The sequence below is a fragment of the Chinchilla lanigera genome, unplaced genomic scaffold, assembly GCF_000276665.1.
Source record: "Chinchilla lanigera isolate Chin_1 unplaced genomic scaffold, ChiLan1.0 scaffold00026, whole genome shotgun sequence".
Taxonomy (NCBI): domain Eukaryota; kingdom Metazoa; phylum Chordata; class Mammalia; order Rodentia; family Chinchillidae; genus Chinchilla; species Chinchilla lanigera.
In genome coordinates, this window is record NW_004955427.1 from 7,496,264 (window position 1) to 7,519,514 (window position 23,251).

Sequence of the window (23,251 nt, forward strand, 5' to 3'; positions counted from 1 at the left end):
GAAACTATCCAAGGCCTCAGACTGGAAATAGTAAATATCTGTCCTGTGACTCCACATTTGTGAATGTGAGAAAAGTAGTAAAAAAAAAGTATCATGATTTGTTTAACTCATTAGCCATACTTTGTTTAACTACTACATGCCTGCTATTTAAATTACCAAGCATAAAATTTAATCCTTTAGTCCTTCTCATAAATGAACAACTTCCCCTGGTGAGGGAAATAGACTGCTATGTTCACAATGGAAACCTGCAGAGAGAATCTGGGTAACAAAACCTGCTAGAGAAGACGTAGAGACATTTTAATAAAGAGAATTTAATCAAAAGTAGAAAGGTGTGCACTACACAAATAGTTCTTGAATGTACAGAAGTGATGAATGCAGGCAGAGAAGTTTTTGGTTTCAGTGCCCCTTCAGAAGAAAAGAAATCATTAGTACAAAGTTGGTAAACTGTTGGCTTTTCCTAATTAATGGTGTGACTAAAAGGAAGATATTAAGGCATCTTCCAAAGAAGTGCCAGTTTCCCAGCACCCATGGCTCCAGATTTTAACCCACACCAGATTTTAAATGCAAACCATAATCCTCAGCACTGAGCTTGAAAAGGGTGACAAATACCTTGGAGTAAACAGTGTAATTCTCCAAAGGAAATGCTCTTCTGAGGATGTGGGCAGAGCTACCAGTTTCCCACATCTGCTGCACTCAGACCCCCATGCTACCACTGCTGATCTGCTCACCAGCTGTGAACTACACTATGTTTAGTCTTCCCCTGATGTGTTGATAAGCTCTACCTATCTCCTGCCTCAGCACACTCAATTCTAAGATTTGGATGACTCCAATCTGACGTGGTCTACAAGGATTGTTTATTACTTTATATTTTGCAGATTATTTTATGGGGTTGTTAGTACACTCTTCATAAGTTTGTGTTCCATGAATTTTCAGTTTCATTTGGTATTACTCTTTCCAAACATGGCCTCAAGTGACTCCAAGATTGTGCAGAATACCTTAAAACACCACCACTGTCAAAGCAGTGTGTGGTTTCAAAGCACGTCTCATTAATATAGTCAGTTTTATAGAATATTGATGTGTGCAGAAATTAAAGCTTGTGTATATGAACACCTTTAAAATTCATCTTACTTACATAACATGCCTCAGTTCTTTATAGAAGCATGAATAGAAAGCAGATAGTTAAAGTTAGTTCTCGTGCAGCAAAGTTTACTGAATCTCCTCAAGGGGAAACTGGCTGATAAAGTACTGGAATTGAAAGCTCTAAGACTTCAGTTTGAACCTCAGCTGTGATAGACCCTACCCATTCCACACAGAAGACATTGCCCAGAAGTACATAATCATATTGGAGGGTGTGGAGGAGGGGAAGGAAATCTATTGTAGAGAATTTTTTACATTAAACATTTTAACATAATTATAGATTCACAAACAGTTGGGGAAAGCAAGAATACAGAGAGATCCTATGAATCCCTGTTCAATTTTCCAATCTAGAGGAATATCACCTTGGTAGAGTCAGTACCACAGGACCTATCAATGGAGCTGTTATCAAGCAACCAGGCCTCCAGAAGAGCTCTGCCTCTGAACAAAAGTTGAGCTCACAAAGTCATAAATAAAACATTCAGATGCAGTACTGTTAAGAGCTAGTTTGACAGCAGAGAGTTCTTGAAAATCTAGACCAGGGATTCAAAAACATGGCCTGCAAGTATAAAAGGAACTTTCAATATGTCCTTGTAAGATTTCAATCAAATGATTTGGGGAGCTTTGGTGGTACTGAGTAAAACAGTATGACTCTGACTCTTTAATGTCCCTACTGCTGGAAGGATTCCCAATAAATAATACTGAAGATCATCAGGGAGGGAATTTATCAGGCAGAGCTCTTAGAACGAACACCCGTGGAAGGGAAGGGGAAAGATGGAGGAAGGAAAAGAGGCAGAATTGGCATGAAAGTAACTGAATGCTGTGCTGTCTGAGTGAAAGCCCCTGCCCACACTATGAAGCCAGTTATGTTGCACGGTGATGAGGGTGACAGATATTTACACTCTCACACTGACCAGTCAGTGAATGTAAAATGTTCAGTGGAAGGGTTTTCATCTGGATCTGGACATATATTTCCAGCCAAAAGTCCTTATACAAAAAACTGAGGGTTGAAGTCTTTTAGCAGATAGCACTTTCAGAAGCTATAAGGATACATCAATTCCAAAGACGGATCCTGGCCATGAATAATAGCATCCAGTATGGTTTCTTGTATTCCTGAGGTCTATTCCTTCATCCATGTTCTGACTGGGAGCACCTATGGTTACAGTTATGATGAGAATTTTACTGGGTGAGAATTATGGGAGAATGTATAAAGCCTCACCACAGTAGCTGATCATAGGGCTCTAATTCCTGTTCATTGCACCCCCTCCAGTAATCCTCAGAGTCCCTTAGAGCGGAACACCTATACTGCTCTTGGAGGTATGTCACCATGTTCCTCCCAGACTGTGGCTTTTTTATTGTCTATGCATTTTTTAAAGATAAAGGATTCCAAGAGATACGCAGGCAGATCATCTGGGGCCAAACACACTTCTTTGTCCTAACAGAATCTTTGTTTTTTGCTCATTATCACAGCCAATTTTATTGTTAGATTTGTGACTCTCTCTCTTCTATGTTTGTTAATAGTCTAATGAGTCTGTAGTGCCCAGGTAACCATGGTAGCCTGTATGTACTACAGCTAGTACTGTGAACTCTGGTAAAAGTATTTCTCCTTCGGGTATCAGGATTGTTAAATTGCCAAAGCCTAGAGTACAGCTAGATAGCACACATCTCCCAGAAATAATAAATGAGGGTGTTCATAAAGTTATGCAAGCAAAAGACACAAGTGTGGGTGACAAGCAGAGCCACTAATGTTTCATCCCTTCAATTTTTTTAGCTTGTACGTTGTACCTGTTAGTGTAACAACACTATGTAAAGCCCATTGACTCAGTAGAAATTGACAGACTACAACCCTTAGATCAACTTTATGCTGTTGCCAGTTTTATAAATGATGTTTTCTGGAAAACAGCCACATCCATTTACCAACTTATTATCGAAGACTGTCTCCACACCTCAATGGAAGAACTGAGTAGTTCCAAAAGAGAACATATGATCTGTTGTTATGGTTGATATATTGTGTCAACTTGAGGAGTCTAGAACGCCTCAGCAGTTCTACATGCTGAGGTGTAAAGGACATGCCCTTAGGGATCTAGGATGTTGTTAATTGTGTCAACTTGAGAAGTTTAGAAGTTTAAGTGATTCAGCAGGTGGCCAGGGTCCTCACTTTATAAACATCCTCATCCTGTGCAAGAGGAGGGCATGGAGATGGTGTAAGTGCTACACCTGCCCTGGGGATGGGGTGTAGCCTGCTTGAAATATAAGGGAGGAAAAGAGGCTTGCTCCACACCCCCTGTTTGCTCTTGTTGCTTTACTGTCTTCTGCCTCCTTAAACGGTTGCCCCTCACCATGCCACCCTGCCTTGGATACACCTGATTATGGACTGAAACCTCCACAAACTGTGAGCTAAATAAACCTTTCTTTCCATAATTCTGTGCATCAGGCATTTTGTCTCAGCAATGAGAGAAAAGTAACCAAGATACCTGTAAACATAAAACACTTATTATCTGTCTCTTTACAGAAAAAAAAAAATTTGCTAATTCTTCTTTTCATGTGTATGCTGCATCCTAGAGGTAATGCCCCATCTGTGCATGGGATTGTGTGCAAACTGACACTTTGGGTGAACTTCACCAGTCCATGTCATTGCTGTCAGGCTGACATCTTCTTGGTGCGTAGTGTATAATGCAGTTAGCAGATCCATGGTCACATGCTCCCAGCCTCTTTAGCTGTCAACTGAGTGTCTTGACCTGACAAGATATTAAGATTCTCTTCTGGTGGATCTCTCAGTGGTTCTTTGGTTGGTGGTGCTGGCTAAAATACTGTAGTCAGGTAAAGAAACCTCTTGCTTCAAAAATATGTTTATTCATAGAAAAATAAATCTTTACAAATGCAAGAAAAAAGGGATCCAATATAGTCAACTCACTTATATTGGCAAGTTGCCTATATTGGCAACCAACTAAACTTGGTTTTCTTCACAGATGGTGCTATGTTAGGGACTCCTCATTTGCTGCTAACTGGTTGAAGTTTTAGTAGCACAGTAGCCAGCTCTGATAAATGTAAGGTCATGCATTTGTGTCCATGCATAACCTCCACCCCTGCCTCCAGGGCTGCAAATACTGAGTGCCCGAGAACATAGGGCCATTGGGATTAGTTGGCTAGGTCACTGTGTCTACTTGTTATTTACAGTCTCCTTTCTCATGGGTGCTCTCTAGTGGAATCAGTGTGTGATATAAAGATGTCCACATCTCGTGCCCAGCCCTGAGGTCCATCTGCCTTACCTCTGTGTGAGAATTCATTGCCACAGTTGTTCTACTCTCTTCCTGCAGGCTCCAGGCCTCCCGACCAAGTCATTTACAGCTGCTCGTGAATCTCTGTATTTTCTAACCTTGAACCATTTTCCTTTCATCACAGAGTGGATGAACAGATACACAAAAGGGAAGCCTGGATATGGCAGTGATTTTTGCCTCCTGTTGCCTTTTTGAAACCTGTTTCTTCTCACCCCTGAGTGAGTCAGTAGCAGAAGAGAGGTCAATATTTTTGCCTAACAAATTTATTAAGCCAACATATTTATGAGCTGAGTTCTGCTTTTTCCCTCTTCCAAAATCTCCATATGGCTATAGATGAAGACAAAATGAGAGATTTCCATGCACAAGTGAACGACATAGTGGGGGATCTGGAGCTGGGGTAAATGGTAAGGGGAGGGAGCAGCAGAGGAAAATCTCAGATGCTGTGCAGATTTTGAGCCCAGATTTTCTACTTCCTCATTACTGTCAATTCTGTGTGGGCCTGTTGATCTTAATCATAGATCTAAATCATGGAGAGAATGCTGGAAATCCAGCCATTTGATGATCTGTGCTGAGACTTTCCATCTGTACCATGTCCAGTAACAAAAAGGAAAGACTTTAAAATTCTTTGATCTACATTTCTGTGTGTTTCTTCTACTGAAATTTAGCCAGTATTTCATCCCACATTTTTTTCTGCCTCAGACACCTCTAACACAGTGGTGGATAATGTGGCAGTGCTACTTGTACTGTAGCCTGACTTTCCTGAGGGTTACTTTTGCTCTGAGCACCCTTCAACATAGCCAGCTTTCTGTGTCACACTTCACATGGGCCATGCAGCTGGGGTGTGTCTTTTAAGGCTAACTCAAAGGTCATTATGAAAATTGAAATACCTCAATAAATACAAGTGGGTTTTTTGTGAGTTATAAATTAATATGTGAAGATAATATAATTTAGTGATCTAGGTTAATTCAAAATCAATATACTAACTTAGTAATACATATCTGTCTGACTTTAAAGTGACAAATGAACTTGATCCTCCAGTATCATTGTGAGATAGTAATAGTGCTAGATGAGCATGCATGCTTCATTCAACAACTCCTGCTCAGAATCTAGAGCTTAGTAGGTGCTCTTTAAATGCTTGTGGAGGAAGTAATGAGATTCTCACTCACTATAGCTAACAGTCAATATCAATATTAATATCAAGTCATATTCATAAGCACAGATGTAGTTAGGTCTTCTGGCTTGGAAGGCCTACATGAGCTACTGTGACAGTATACTAATCTTCATGTTGACTCCAACAGGAACTTCTGATAATACAGAAGTATAAATTCAGGAGGTCAAAGAAAACGACCTTAATATCAATTTATCCACCTCTTTTATAAATGAAATAAATGCTAACGTATAGAGAGTGATATGTTTAAATTAGGCCCAACAAGTTATATAACTGTTCCAGAATGCCAGCTTCTGAACAAACCAGGTAAGCATTGTTCCCCTTGCACCATTCTATGTGTTACTGTTGTAGTCTGGGGTTTGCAAGGGAACAATACAATTATAAGATTATTTTATAAAAGTCACTCAAAGAACCCATGTACAAAGAGAGTGCAGGAAATCTATCCACACACTAAAGATCAAAGAATTCAGCTGAAGGCCTGGATCCCATGGCAATGTCCTGCATGAGTCCAGCTGAAGACCTAGAACCCATGGCAATGTCCTTCATGAGACCAGCTGGACACCTAGAGCCCACAGCGATGCCTCATGTAGGCCTGTTTCATGGATCTGTACTGGGAAGGCCCAAAGGCTAATGGTAGCTAGAAAGTCTGTGCCAGCCGGAAGAAGGATCTGTACCAGCAGGCTGAGGGATCTGCACTGGAGACAGCAAGTGATGCTCAAAATAAGAACCAGAGCTCCCCTGAAAAGTACCACAGCCATCCTCAGCAACAGTGAGGTTCCAAGCTCCTTTGATGATAACAGCCGAGTTCATCAAGAAAGCCAGCATGACAAGCTCTTCAGGAGAACCAAGAGCTCCATAGAGCTCCCAACAGTTTCTCTTCTTCCTCTCCAGTCCTCCCTTTTATGCCCCTGGCAATAATCCTCACCCAACAAGCACCACACTGGTTCAGTTCAGCTGGGTGTTACAAGTCGACCACCAGTTGTCAATCCACCACAGTCACTGTTCTGTTACCTGGGCTCTCTAAAGAACTAAAACAACACAACATATTAAAGAAATTTTTTCAATTAATATTCAATTCAAACCTATTGAGCTGTTTCAAATATGGAATATGATGCACAGAAGAATCTCAACAGTTATTTTAATATAAAGATGTTTTAAAAATGTTTTATAAATTGATGCCACTTTCTTGCAATATTTCATATGATTTCTACTTGCACATGTATATGGATTTCCTAACGAATATCCAACAAAAGAGACATATGCTTATTAATTCATTTATCTTTTTTCTTACCTAATTCATACAGTTTTATGTTTCTTACCTAAAATATACTTTTATGTATTTCATCTGAAATCCCAACTATATTTTTCTATTTCCAAATAATAATTAACAAATATACACATTTAAGGTCTGATCAGAACTGTTTTTATTTGAAAGAGAAAATAAAGAAAATATATTAACAGACAGATAGATATTTACAAAATAACAAAAAAACAATACAAACAATACATATTTTCAGACAAGGTGATAGGAAATTAACAATGGTGGCTGTATTACATATAGATATGTTCAAATTTGTCACTCAGATAAACAAATATATACATGTAAGATTGATCAAACAATAAAACATTAACTGTTCCTGTCAATAAAGTAATAGAAATCAGTAGTACAGCTATCTTAGCTATCCTGTGTATACCTATATGCATATTTTTTCCTTATTTCTTTTTTTTTCTCTTTTCCCTTATCCCAGTTGTTCCTTCCTTTTAGCAATTTCTTTCCCTATCACAATATGTATTGTACCTTTCATATTTTATTCACTCTTTCAGGTTCTTACACTAGTGAGACAATATCGTGTTCATAAATGTGGGTCTGATTTATTTTACTCATGAGTATGGTGTCTAGTTGGGACCATTTACCTATGCAAGTCACCAGTTTATCTTTCTTTATTGCTGAGTAATATTCCATTTTGTAAAAATACCGCAACTATTTTATCCATCCCTCAGTTGATGGGCATTTCTGTTGCTTCCATGATTTAGCTATTACAAACTGTACTGCTATAAACATGGATGCACAAATATTGCCATGATATGTTTTCAGTTCTTCTGGAAAAACACCTAGAATGGAAATAGCTGGGTTGAATGTGACCTCTAGTCCTAGTTTATTGAGGAATCTCCAAACTGATTTCCACAGTGCTTTCACCAGTCTGCATTCCCACCAAGAGTGGAGAAGGGTTCCTTTTTCCCCACAGCACCTCCAGCAATTGTTATTGGTTGATTTCTTGATGATAGCCATTCTTTCTGGAGTGAGATGGAATCTCAGTGTCGTTTTAATTTGCATTTCTCAAATGAATAATAATGTTGAACATTTTTTCATGTATTTACTTGCCATTTGTATTTCTTTAACTGAGAAGTGTGTATTCATCTCAGATGCCCATTTTTGGATTGAATCTTTAAATTTTGGGGTTTTTTTAATGGTTTGTATGTTCTAGATAGAAGTCCTTTATCCAAGGGACAGTTGGTTAAACTTTTTTCCCAATTTGTGGGTTTTTTTTTTTTTAACTCTGCTATTGATTTCTTTAGATGTGCAAAAACTTTTCAGTAAGATAAAATCCTAGTTGTTGATTCTTCAAATATTTCCTATTGTTTGTTTTTTGTTCATGAGCTCTCTGCCTACCCCTATGTCTTCAAGATTTTTATCTGCCTTAACTTCTAGTAGATTTACTGTTTCTGTTTTAATATTTAGATCTGTGATCCATTTTGACTTGAATTTCATGAATAGTGATAGACATGGTTCTAGTTTCAATCTTCAGCTTATGGTCAGCCAGTTTTTCCAGCACCCTTTGTTAAAGAGGCTATCTTTCTTCCAGTGAACTTGTTTGGCCCCTTTGTCAAAGATCAGGTGGCTGAGTGTGTTTGTGGTTGTGGCTGCTTCTTCCGGTCTGGTGCACGGATCTTCAGGTCTGTATTTTTTTGCCAGTACTATGTTGATTTTATCGCAGTAGCTTTGTAGTATAATTTCAGGTCAGGGATTGTGATGCCACCTGCCTTGTCTTTGTTGCCCAGGATTGCTTTTGCTCTTCTGGGTCTCTTCTGGTTCCAGATAAACTTTAGAAATGTTTTCTCTAGATTTGGTGAGGTATGATAAAAGTACTTTATTTGTAATTGCGTTGAATCTGTACAACAACTTTGGGAGTATGGCCATTTTCACAATGTTGGTTCTTCCTGGGGCTGGGGATTTAGCTCAGCGGCAAAAGCGCCTGCCTGGCAAGCGCAAGGTCATGAGTTCGGTTCCCGGTACCGGAGAAAAAAACCAAAAAACCAAAAAAAAAAAAAAAAAAAAAAACCAAAACAATGTTGGTTCTTCCTATCCATGAGTAAGGAATATCTTTTCATTTTCTGAATTCTTCTTCAATCTCTTTTTTTTCAGAGTACTGTAGTTTTCACTATATAGATATTTTACCTCTTTTGTTAGATTGACTCCTAAATATTTCAATTTTTTGGATGCTATATTTAAAGGTATGGTTTCCTTAATTTCTCTCTCATTGTGTTTGCTTTTTGTGTATAGGAATGCTATTGAGTTTTGAGTATTGATTTTGTATCCGGCTACACTAATGAATCTGTTGATTAATTCTAGGAGTCTTTGGTGGGGTTTTTGGGGTCCTCCATGTAGAGTATCATGTCATCCGCAAATAATGATAAATTTCACTTCTTCTTTTCCTATCTTTATTCCTTTTATTTCTCTGTCTTGTCTAATTGCTCTGGTTAATGCTTCCAGAACTATGTTGAATAGGACTGGTGACAGTGGACATCCTTGTCTTGTTCCTGACTTTACAGTGAAAGCTTTTTGTTTTTGTCCATTTAGTATGATGTTGGCTATTGGTTTGTCATAAATGGCTTTGACCAGATTGAGGTAAAGACTATGTATTCCTCTTTTCAGTAGGATTTTTATCATGAATGAGTGTTGAACTTTGTAAAAAACCTTTTTCAGCTTCTGTTGAGATGATCATGTGGTTTTTATCTTTGGCACTATTGATATTGTGTACTACATTTATTGATTTGTGTATATTGAAACAGTCCTGCATTCCTGGAATGAATCCCACTTGGTCATGGTGTATGATTTTCTTCATGATTTGCTGCATTCTGTTTGCTAGTATTTTATTGAGTATCTTTGCATCTATATTCATTATGGAGAGTGGTCTGTAGTTCTCTTTCTTAGTGGGGTCTTTCTCTGGTTTTGATATCAGTATAATACTTGCCTCCAGAAATGAATTAGAGTGAATTGCTCCCTTTTCAATTTCATTGAAGATTTTGAGGAGTATTGGCATTAAATCTTCTCTAAATTTCTTGTAGAATTCCATTGTGAATCCATCAGAACCTGGGCCTGTCTTTGCTGTTAAGTTTTTAATCACATTTTCAATGTCATTAATTGATATTGGGTAACTCAGGATATTTATATCTCTTTGATACAGCTTTGGTAATTCATACATATCCAGGAATTTGTCCATTTCTTCTGAGTTTTCTATTCTTTGATATTAAAGTTTTTCAAAGTAAGTTTTGATGATCTTTTGCATTTCTATATGATCTGTAGTGATTTCACCCTTTTCATTCCTTATTGCACGAATTTGAGTTTTTTTCTTTTTTTTATAAGGTTGGCTAGAGCTTTATCAATTTTATTTATTCTTTCAAAGAACCAACCTTTGATTTATTAATTTTATGGTGCTTTCTTCATCTCAATAACATTAATTTCTTCCTTGATCTGTATAATTTCCTTCCTTCTTTGGGCTTTAGGCTTAATCTGTTCTTTTTCTAAAAGTTTGAGGTGTAGCATTAGTCTATTTATTTGTTCTCTTTCTGTTTTCCTGATGTGTGAGTTCACTGCTATAAATTTCCCTCTGAGGACTGCTTTCAGTGCATCCCATAGATTTCAATAAAATGTATTTACATTTTTGTTTGTTTGTAGGTGCTGTTTAATTTATTCTTTAATTTCATCTGTGACCCACTGGTTGTTCAGGAAGTTGTTATTTAACTTCCATGTGTTTATGGATTTTTTGTGGTTCCTTTTGTCATTAATATCCAATTTCAATGCAGTATGGTCAGATAATGTGCATGGGATAATTTTAATTGTTTTGCATTTAGCTAAGCATGTCCTATGGGCTAGAATATAGTCTATTTTAGAGAATGGCCCATATATAGGTGAGAAGAATGTGTATTCTGATGTTTTGGGGTGGAACATTCTGTCAACATCTACTAAGTCCATTTTTTTAGAGATTTGGTTCAGATCTGTTATTTCTTTGCTAATTTTTGTCTAATTGACCTATCTCTTTGTGTCAATGGGGTGGTTAGGTCCCCTATTACAATAGTGTTATTAGTTATTTGGTTTTTCATATCTATTAAGATTTGTCTTATGTAGTTGGGTTCTCTCATATCTGATACATACATATTTATGATTACCATCTCTTCCTCTTGCAGTTTTAACCTACCAACTATGTAGTGACCTTCTTTATCTCTTTTGATTATTCTTTGTTTGAAGTTCACATTGTCTGCAAACAGAATAGCTGCCTCTGCTATTTTCTGGATTTCCAGTTGCATGTAGAATTGTTTTCCATTCTTTGACTTTCAATCTCTGGATTTCCTTTTGAGTAAAATGTGTTTCCTGTATACAGCATCTCATTGGATTTTGTTTCTTGATCCTTTCTGCCTGTCTGTTTCTTTTGATTGGTGAACTGAGGCCACATACATTAATGGTTATAACTGATATATGTTGGCTTATCTTTGTCATGTTATTTACTTGCTGTTGGTTTCCTATTTTTTCTCTCTGTTTAATTGCTTGCTATGCTTCAGGGTTCCTTTCTATTGTTGTTCTTGAAATTGTGGTCACTTTTATCTCTGCCTCAAATATCTTTTAGTAATCTTTGTAAGGTTGGTTTGGCACTTACGAAGTTCTTCAGTTACTCTTTGTCATGGAAATATTTTATTTCTCTATTAAATTTGGAGGATAGTTTTACAGGATACATCAATTTTAGTTGGAAGCTGTTTTGTCTCAGGACCTGGAATACTTCACTCCAAGCTCTTCTCCACTGGATGGTTTGTATTGAAAAATCTGTCATGATTCTGATTGGCTTTCCTTTATAGGTGATCAGTTTCTTTTCTCTAAAGGCTTTTAATAATTTGTTCTTTTGCTGGATATTTGGGATCTTTATTATTATATGTCTGGCTGCAGTTTTATTTTCATTATGACTAATCAGAGTTTTATATGCCTCATACCCCTGTGTCAAATCCTTTCTCCATGCTTGGGAAATTTTCTGCTATTACTTCTGTAAATATTCTTTTTATGTCATTTGTGTTGACTCCTGCTGTTCTGTTGCCACCTAGTAGTCTTACATTTTTACTCTTTGCATCATCTTGTAGCCACTGAATTGATATTTCCTGGTTCCTTGTTAATTTTAAGAGATCCTTCATTTTGTGATCATTAGCTGCAATGTTGTTTTCAGATCTAAAATTCTACCTTCAGCTTCATTCAAGCAGTTTTGCCAGCTTTCAAGCAGTTTTGCCAGCTTTCGATGGAAGTTTTGAATTCCTGGATATCTGTTTGAATCTTTTTCCTGCATTCTCATTCTTTCCTGTATTGTTCATTTCACATTTCCATGTTTTCTATGTTCATCTAATTTTTTTATATGTCTTCTTTAGATGTGTTGAGCAATTCTTTCATTATTGTCGTTGTTTCATGTTTTGCCTGAGAGACTATTTCTGATCTGATTTCTTCTATGGCCTTATGGAATTTTTTTCCTTCCATTGCAATCATTTCAGTGATTTCAGGTGTGTGTGTACCAAGTTCTCCTGTGTCGATGTTTCCTGGATTGGTACTGAATGGGGTGGAGTTCTGAGATTGCATTTTGGTCCTTTGTCTTGTCATTTTTGATTCCTGAGGCAGAACCCCCAGTCTTACTCTTCCCTGGCAGCTCACCATAGGTCCCTAGCATCCCTAGTTTTTTGCGGGGTCAGATTTGCTCCTCAGTGGCCATGGATATGGACTGCTCAGTTCGGGGTAACCAGGCAGCTTGTGGAGTGTACCCAGTTCTCCCAGGTCTCAGACATGAACCAGGATGGTAGCTGATCAAGGACCACTTGGTCCAGTGTCCCCAGGAAGCTCAAAGTGCATGCAGGGCCCAGACACAGACTGCTACTGTGGCAGGATCATCGGATGCCTGGTCTATTGCCCCTGGGAAGTTGATGGAGTGTACCTGATTCTCTTGGGGCTCAGCCACAAACTGTGATGGCAGCAGATCTTGGACCACCTAGTCCAGTGTCCCCAGGCAACTCATGGTGTGCACAGGGCCCAGATGCAGACTGCAATGGTGTCAGCATCACAGGCCACCTGGTGTGTTGTCCCTGGGAGGTTGATGGGGTGTACCTGGTTCTCTCGGGGCTCAGCCAGAAACTGTGATGGCAATGGATCATGGACAACTTGGTCCAATGTCCCCAGGAAGCTCCTGGTTAGAACTTACCCCTAAAAAATCACCACAGTTTACATTTTACCAAAACACTACATTTTTTTTCAAATTATCACAAAGCCTATTTGCTCCTTAAATATGTTATTCCTAAAAATTATTCTATTAGTGACTATTTGGATAGAATAATAGGAAACACTAAAAAAGGTATCCAGACAGATGAAAAGAGTAATATGAAGTTTTATATTCTTAGTGCAGTAAGAATGAAAGAAAAATGAGAAAGAAGACAACTTTAAATATACAAATTTGGAGTTGTAACAGCACAAAAATTATAATCAAGGTATTTCCTATAACTTTTAATAGTCAAAAACTAAATACTGAGAACAAACAAAAGGTGATTTGTTGAAACTTTTTGCTGAAGTGACCAAAATTAAGCTAACAAGTATACTAATAATAAAGTAAAATTTTAGAAATAATTCTGAAGATGATTTTGTCAGTATGTGAAACAGCAAAAAAAAAATTATTTTAGGTGGAAAAATGGAATCCATCAACTGTTGTGCAGTTCTTCACATAATTCCATAACAAAGCTGCCCAAAATTATATCAACTATTTTTTGGTTTATGTTCCAGAATTTTAAAGATCATTAATTCAATGTGATTAAATATGTCTTAAAAATATGTTGGTTGTTCTTTGTATTTACATTTCAGGTATATTCTTCATTATTTCTTTTTTGTTTCACAAGATAATAAAAGCCCTCTTTTTGATACAATATGGATACAGTTTAGCATTAAAGTAATATATTCAGTATTAATAATTTTTATGATGGTTGAATAGGATCATAAGGTAGTCTGATTAAATGGGGAGATTTTGGTCCTACGTGCTAACTCCTGTCAAGCAAGTAAGCTGATGTTTTAGTCAAAATGTCCTTTAATTTATAGTCACAGAGATTTTATTTTCTTACTTTTTAATAAATTGCCTTTGTAATATAGAGACCTCTTACTCAGAAAAATTGAAAAAAGATACTTTGTGAACTTGATGTTCTACTTAGGCATTCTGAGAAGAAAACTGACAATTTTCCAAGCTAGTAAAAAATTCAGCATCTCTTATATCTCCACACCTAATTACCAAGTGCCAATCAAAACTGACAAAGGACAACAAAGCCACACAATTACATAGAAGGATGCACTTTCAGATGTCATTCTAAATTTACAAAATTGTATAGTTTTACAACCCTCTTATGAAAATGTCAAAAAATGCCAACCATAATCTTTTCTCTGAATGATGAATACAGCAAATTCACATTCTTAATGCATTCACCTTTTATTCTTGCAAACAATGATAAAAATTCTGGAGTCTAATTGGTGCCATTTTATTGTTTGAGGTACAGATGTTTATTTGATATCTGTCTGAGATCTCTTATGCTTACAAAACAACTGTTAACTTATGTTAGTATTTTTCAATTATAAAATATTTGTTACCATAATAAACTATTTGAATAATATAGAATAAATTAGCATCAAGATTAAAATCTAGGGCCTGGGGATTTAGCTCAGCGGCAAAGCGCCTGCCTGGCAAGCGCAAGGTCATGAGTTCGGTTTCCGTTACCGGAGAAAAACCAAAAAAAAAAAAAAAAAAAAAGATTAAAATCTAGTCCACTTCCAAGCTTATACTCTCTAATTTCTATTTTTTTCTTTTTTTGAGACAGGGTTTCACTATGTACTTCAGGTTGGCCTTGTACTCACAATGATCCTCCTGCTTTAGCCTCCTGAGAGCTGGGACTACAGGAGAGAGCCACCACACCCAACTCTAATTCCCATTTTGAAGAGTAATTTATGTCAACTGATTCAAGTGGAGAAATTCATCATGAATGATTTTTGGCTGATTCTTTTGGATATATATATATATATATATAGAGAGAGAGAGAGAGAGAGATACAAGGATATACAAGATCATGCACATTGCTTAACTTATTAACATATATATGTTAATGATATTACTATATCTAAATTTACAACAACAACCAATCATATATATATTTACACAATTTTAAGTACATTAGATAAAAAAATAAACAGTTCTGCAACAGTTTCTGACTTTCAAATTTTTATCATTTTATTAGTACATATAATGCTGCCCTTTTCTTCTAATTATCTGCATAGTATTCTAATATTAGTATCATGATTTGTTTCATATGTATATCTAAAAATATTCTCCCTTGTGATGTTAGAAACAATATTCCATATTATTGGATTCATATCTTTGATCCTGTATGTTTTCATGGCTCTGTAAATGCATGTGAAGCATAAGTTCTTAGTTGCCAAATTTCTGTCTCAGTTGGTAAATTTCTTTTATTTGTCTATACTTTAAATTACTTAATTGCAAATTATATTGGCTAAATATGGTGCTTTAGTGTAGTCCATATAGTATCTATTTTAAAGTTAGTAGAAGTTTAAAGCTAGCCAGTAGTAGATCACAAGATAAATAGTTTTATAAAAAATAATTCAAAGCCTAAACAGAAAAAATACTTTTAGAAAAATAGCTGATGGGGGCTGGGGATTTAGCTCAGTGACACAGCGCCTGCCTGGCAAGCACAAGGTTGTGAGTTCGATTCCCGGTACCAGAAAAACAAAACAAAACAAAACAAAAAATAAATAAATAAAAAAGAGAAAAATAGCTGATGATTACTATTGTAATTGAATTTTGCAAGAGCACAACCTAATAATAATTGCCACTTTGCAAAAGTTAAAATGAAAATAAAACTAGAATTTGAACTACATCAGAATAAAAAAGTAGGAAAATGTTAATGGATGTGGTTATATCTAAATTTTCAGCACTACAACAGCAAACAAAATTATTTCATGCCAAATGAAGTACTAATATGTCATCAGTGCAGATAGAAGTTAGCCATGCATTTGAATGATTCATGTTGAAACCCATTAAAATTGTTCAATTTCCTGAAAATTTTAAATAACTATAACCAAATTGACATATACTTCCTAATTTCTAACATTTTGCTGGTGTATAACAAGCATTTAATATAGAACAAACATTTGATTAAATGAAATGTGTACTTTTCTTCATATTTACTGGCTATTTTAAGAAAGTAATACTTATTTCACTTGAAAATTTATGCTTATTATAATTAATTATTCTACTTATATAAAAAATAAAAGAATAAGACTTTTAAATTGGAATTAATCTAGGGTACTTAGCACTAGGTCAGTCACTGGAAAAAGAACGTTTTATATCAAAGTCAGCATTTATGAGATTTACAGTATCTAGCAAGCAATTTGATAAACGAGAGACCCTTAAACTGGGAAAGTTTGGGCCTTGGGTATATACCAGCAGTGAGTCTGTGTTTAGATCTTGTGAAAAAGAAAAAGAAAAACTATGCAACACATAATCTCCTAGAAGTTTTAAGACTTTTTAAAAATTAAACTTGTGTGAAAATATAAATTTCAATTCTAAATACATCTCAATAACCAAGTATTAAATTTAGTTTATGCTGTTTTGTGTGTATTTATTATCACAAGCATGTATTGAAAGAAAAGTCATTTGGATCTCTCTCTCTGTCTTTCACATACACACACACACACACACACACACTCACACACACACACTCATCCAGAAAGCTTCCAACATTTATAACAATAACATTTATCCTAAGGATCAGGATCAGCCTAGATTATCAGCATGTTTCTGGTTCTAGATGAAGTTGCAGCAGTAACACCTGAAGTGATACTCATAAAAGATTTAATAACACACAAGACATCCTTTCCAGGACTTTTCACTATCAGTGCCTGAATGATTTGGTTCCCTGGCTTTTATTCTGACACATATCCACACTGCTCTCTGCAGAATTCACTCCTTGCTTCACCAAGATTAAATTTAAGGAACACGCTGCATAGCTCACTGTGAATTAGGAACAATACACTGATCAAAATTTGGGCCTGACTCTGCCAAATTCTATAGTGTAAAGTGAGAAATATGATTCCCTCATTCTTTCCAACATTCAAACTACCTGGGAATTAATGACCAACAAAGAAAAACTGAGCCAGCAGCAACATATGGTCCATGACAAATGAATAGAACAGCAATAGAGCCACAATAGATTTTAAGGAAGATGGAATCATTGCTTCACGGAAGAAATTTATCTAGAACCAACTCTTAAAGATGAATGGATCTGCACTTGCAGAAGAAAAAGGAGAGAAGTCATCTTAGATGTGAGAGTGAGGAAAAGAAGGGAAATACACTATTCAGGGTACATTTTAAGAGACAGACTTTGGAAGAGTAAACAGATCCATCTAAAAAGTAGAATTTAAGAAAACATGTTATATATTCTTGGAAAAATAGTTGGAGTCCAGGTCCCTCTGGCCAATAAGGACATTCAATGACAAGTTTAAGGAAAAATATTTTATCTTATGGGAATAAATAAATTCTTGAAATTCTCTGATTTGCTATAGTTATGCATGGAATGTTTTAGAAAAATTTTCCTAAGTATGAATCATAATATGAATTGTGAGACAGATGATAATACCAATATCTAACATTTACTCAGCAATTATGGTACCGCAGGGACTAGCTTATGAGACCAGCATGAATAGTTTCATCTTTAAAAATTCTTAAAAACTAACATGCAATTGTCCCTTTGTATAGGGAACTAATAAGGGGGGTGGTGGCAGCCTTCAATCTTAGCATTTGGAGGCTGAGATGAGAAAATCCAGAAGTTTGACACTTGTTTGTGCAACATATTGAGACCCAACTAAAAACAGAAATCCTTAAGTTTCTTTTTTTTTTTCTTAAGTTATCTCATATTTGAGCCAGATGTAAATGCAGCCATTAAATTTTTACGATGGAGTGCTAGAGGGGGTTAATAAGTTTTAAAGCAAGTATTCTGTGATTGTTCTTCCATATAGCTAAGTTAAACTGAAGTGAAAAACTATAATCCCAGCCCTTAGGGAGGTGGAGGCAGGAGAATCTCAAGTTAAGGGTCTAGGGACATCAAAGACTTAGAGACCACCTGTTTCAAAATAAAAAAGTCTAAGCACATGGCTCAGTGTGAAAGCTCTGAGCTCAATGTCCAGTACTAATAAAAAAAGATAGTGTGAAAAATGTCATTTAATTTCAAACCATGCTTGAGAGTGTAACACATTCAAGAAATAAAAATTTTTGGATAAGGCTGTAGTAGAACTACATGCATTTTCTTCCCAAAGTTTATTTCCTGGTTTTCTTTGGTCTTGTGGTCATGCTAACGATAGCCAGTTGTCCTAGATTGGTTTGAAAGAAAATGCAAGATGAAAACAATTTGCAGATATTGCATAATAGACTCATTGTGTCAGGTTTTCTCTACTGGTGATAGTTTGGTTTTGTCTGAATAATTTTCCTCCAACATTTGTTCAATAGAAATTCTTAAACCCTTCTTTACACATAGATCCCTTAAGAACAATTTAACATTGTCCCTTACCTGTGTTTTCTAAAGGCATCTTTCCATCTGCTTATTTTCACTTTCCCCTGTAGTAAACAGAAAAGTAGCATGAAAAACTTTCCCAGAGTAAATTATTGCATTTTCATCCCCAAGGGATTCCTTGAAAAAAAAAATAACAAAACCCAGAAACTTGTTTGATTTTTGTCAGATTCAATTGCTTTCATTGTAGATATACTGATCAAATAGCTTCACACACTTGAGACCTAATAGGGATATCCAAATTTAAAGGAGATGTTTGAAAACTACTTGGAATTTTTCTACATTGCACACCCTACTAGAGCAGAGTATTTTAATAAATATCTATTGTCAAACAAACAAAACAACATTAACTTAAATGTAAGTTCTAACTCTTCTCTGCATATATTTTAGGATGAATTTACATGGTGTTTACTTTGGTTAATTAGATAAACGTAACATTTTGTCCAGCATTGAAGTAGAAATTTTAGTTGAGATGATGCAATTCTGCTTAAGATTCAAACATGGTTTTGCATTTTACTATGAGTAATAATGATTGTACTGTTGAAGGCAGGATATGGCAAATCTGGATGAGAAGTGGGCAGGACCCTGTCAACTGCAAGATCCTGGGGGGCTTTCAGTTATGCACCTCCTTAATCTATTTGTTAGGATGTTGCTTTCACGTTGGTTTAAACTACAGGCACCATGTTATAAAAAAGTCAGAAATGAAGCGGAAATCTGTGGCAGTGGTAAGTATCTGAGTCTTGATGACAGGGCAGGAGGTCAGGCCTTCATTCAGCTACTTCTAACAAGTCTCCCCTGGGGGATGTGGTTATACGTCTGTAAGAAACAGACTACAATTATTAGAAAGGCTCTGCATGAATGCTCTGCTCCTCCACCTTGCAAAACTCCCCCACCAGATTCAATCAGTGTTCACTTTTGGCAACATTCATTATCAGCTAATGCTGAAGTAGTAATATGACTTACAAAAAAAAAATGAGGGTTTAATTTGCTTTTAAGGAAGCTGAAATTATTAAAGCATAGTCACTAGTCTTGTTTGCCATATGAAATTTTCCTTCAAAAATGGAAAGCTTCCTATAGACAGACAGTAAGATGATGTGTATAGATAAAAATATTGTATCTGTAATACCTACTTTTATCTTAGTGTTTTCTATATCAGATAAGATGACTTGCAGAATGTAGTTGGATTCCAAACTAGAAGGTGAGCTTTATTAAGTGAAAGAGGCAACCGAGCTTGTCCAAGGTTTCTATGTGGATATCGTGGAGCTCATTTTGAGGTAACGGGTGTAATGATGGGATGGTGTGTGATGTGTACGGTGGGATGGCTCTTCAAGGAGGGGGGAGGGCAGGAGGTGGGGAGAGAGAGGTTTGATGATCTAATTTTTAAAAAATAGCAAACTAAAAAGGTAAATCAGAAACCTAGTTTGCAGACACTAAGAAATCATCTGAGTAAAATACTCTAATAATACAAATGCATTTAGGGCAAATTATTAAAACACAGAGTAAACTCAATTTATTGAGTAACACTGAAAGTCAGAGACACATAGACATGGCGACAGAAGGTCAAGTGCCTAAACATTTGGAAAAATTACCCTTTTTTCTTAAAGCAAAGATAAAGTGGCGATACCTATTTTCTTGCCCTTCTAAGAAACACTTATTCCTTTGACAGAAGATCAGGAATAAGAGCTTAACTGAGGCAGAGTTTGCTAAGTACTGTTTTCCCCTCCCATTAATGAGAAAGCAGTCCTGGGTGTTCCTGAACAAAATTTAAAAAAAAAAAAATTGGTTTACTTTAAATATGTTGAGGACAGCTTGCAAACAAACTGAAATAATGCCTATATATTTGAGGAGATTTTTCATTGGATATTATCTATATCTCACGAGGTACCATAGCTTACATTTTATTTAAATAGAATTAAAGTACAACTATGATTCATCACTACTATAGTAACAAATGCTCATGGTTATATATTTTCAGTGATAAAATGTTACTTTTATTTGTCAAAAAGGAGAAAAATTGAAGTAGTAGTCATTTTTTACCATTCCACCTACACTTTCAAATGCTACTCCTTCACTTTCTCTAAGAAATACATACTTCCTACCAAAACCAGACATCACTTGACAAAAATATTCAACATTTAAGATATAAAAAAATCAGAGAACTTATTTTTCACTTTCCAACATTTCCCATTTTCCTTTAGTTCTTTTTTTGTTTAATTATCCCCTTAAGGGTAATTGTGGAATGTGCATGAGAGTGTGTGTATATGTGTGCATGTGTGTGTGGTTCCTATTTTCCTTACATTAATACAACCAAATCCAATACTATATTTGTGTTATTCACAGTACTACAAAGTCAATCCCATATTTTCATCGGGTTACACAAATCTTAATACACCAAGACCTGTAATAAAGTAACAAAATAAGATTATGAGGCTTTAATACTTTCTATTTTTAGAGTGGGCTGTTGTCATAGTGAGGTACTGCTAAATGTCACTGTCTTGTTTATTTTCTATAAATTTATATTTGAAAAACCTCAATTATCTAAAGATGTAATTTGGAAATTATTTACTTAAATGAGTAGTTTTCCACCAAATATTCTGTTTTCCCTTTTTATTTTTATTTTTTTTTGTTTTAAAGAGAATAAAAATAAAATAATAAAAACAATACACAATTTTAAAACAAGATGATAGGAAATTAGCAATGGTTGTTATATTGCATATTGTTATCTTTACAGTAATTGCTCAGATTAGCAGATATAGGCATGTAAAATTGATCAAACAGTATAATCACTAGCTGTTCCTTTCAGTAAACTAATAGAAATTACTAGTACAATTATGTATGTGTGTGTATGTATACATATATATATATATATTTTCCCCCCCTTTCTTTTCTCTTTTCCCCCATCCCAGGTGTTCTTTCCTTTGGGCAAGTTGCTTTCTCTTTCACAATATCAATTGTACCTTTTGGATTTTATTTACTCCTTCAGTTTCTTACACTAGGGAAACAACGTGATGTTTACACATGCGAGTACTGTCAAAGCAAATCTGTTTTACAAGGTTTAATGTACATGAATGAGTAGCACAAAGAAAGTTCTTTACCCTTTTGCAAAATGTTCATGGCAGAGAGTAGTGCAGTTTGAATTTAAATGATACTGCTTCTGAAGCCAAGAATAATGCACAAGGTCTACTGGACATTCATTATCTTTCTCTTATCGTCTGAATGCAACCCAAAGCACTTGAGGTGAGCTCTCATAGCCTCCCTGTGAATTGTAAATATCACATTTAATTCTCTTTAGAGGAACAATATTTCTGATGTAGAGGAAGAAGAAAATATGATAAAATAACATGATACATTTACTGAAAGTACCTGACATTAGAAGAAAGAAAATGCTTCAAAAATAGGAATTGGCTTCACCACTCACTTTAAGAAAATCATTGTCTGCACTATAAGACTCACTTCTGCAAACCGAATTAACCTACTGGCAAGATTAAGTCTCCAAATGGAAGCCCAGTACTCACTCCAGAGGCCCTCCCCAATCATCCAGGCAGAGGTGTTGGTAAATAGGCCAGAAGGTCAGCCAGGGAGGTCTATGATGCCGTGTGGAGAAAAAGAAACAGACAGAAAATTCAAAGAGTGCTCGCTGTTCCTTCCTCAACTCAAAACAAATGTACAAATGTACAACTCGCATCTCTCAGAACAGAGCTTTTCCCAGCAGTGGGACTGCATAAAGACTATGTCTATAACAAACGGAATACTACAGTGCAGTTTTAATGGAAGAAGCCTATAATCAAGCTTAATCATCTATGTATTAACTATGATTTTTTTTGCTTAAATAGCAGAGTCAGCTAAGAGTAATACAGACTCTATGATCCATAAAGACTAAAATATCTGCTATTCTGCTTTTTCCCTAGAAGTTTGCAGACGCTTGTCCCAAAATCTTATTACTCCAAGTGTTTTCTGTAGGCAAAAGTATCTGCATCACAGGAAAGATTATTAGAAATGAGAAAACAGGCCCTGCTTCAAACCCATTTAACCAATATCTGCACTTACTTTACCAAGATCTCCAAATGACACATGGTAAATACATAGTTGAAAAACAGTGGCCTAAAATCATTTCTTTTTGTTTACAAATGCATGAAGTGTGGAAGCATAAGGATGTGAAGTTTTTCATTTTCTGGTTCAGTATGTACTTGGTAAGGATTAGCCTCTAATTGTTTACCCATGGATTCTAAATCTTGGGCTTCATAAATATTACATTCTGTACTTCACAATCCAAATTTCTGATATAGAGAATGTATTGAGAGCTCAAAAGGTGAAATACTTATATTAACAGAATATACTTATAGGTATAACTCTTGTAATTCCTCAATTACACCTCTATGAAACTTGGAAGATCTTTAAATGACCAGGAAGCAGGCTGAGAAAAGTGGTACATGCCTGTAACCCCGGGACGTGGAGGCTGAGGTAGTAGGATCATTGCGAGTTTAAGGCCAGCTTGAAATACACAGTGAGCTCAAGGCCAGTCAGAAATAGCAAGAGAGACTCTCAAAGTCCACCTTCAAATAAATAAGCCAGAAACAATGAATACGCTATAACTAGCATGTTCACATTCAGAAAATGTCTAATTTAAATGCAATTAAAATACAATAATAATATTTTAAAACCTATTCTCTCTTCCATAGTTTGATAAGTTTGAAGAGTTTTAATTTTATACTTCATTCTCTTAATTAGATATAAACACAGAATTTGCATATCATTAGCATGG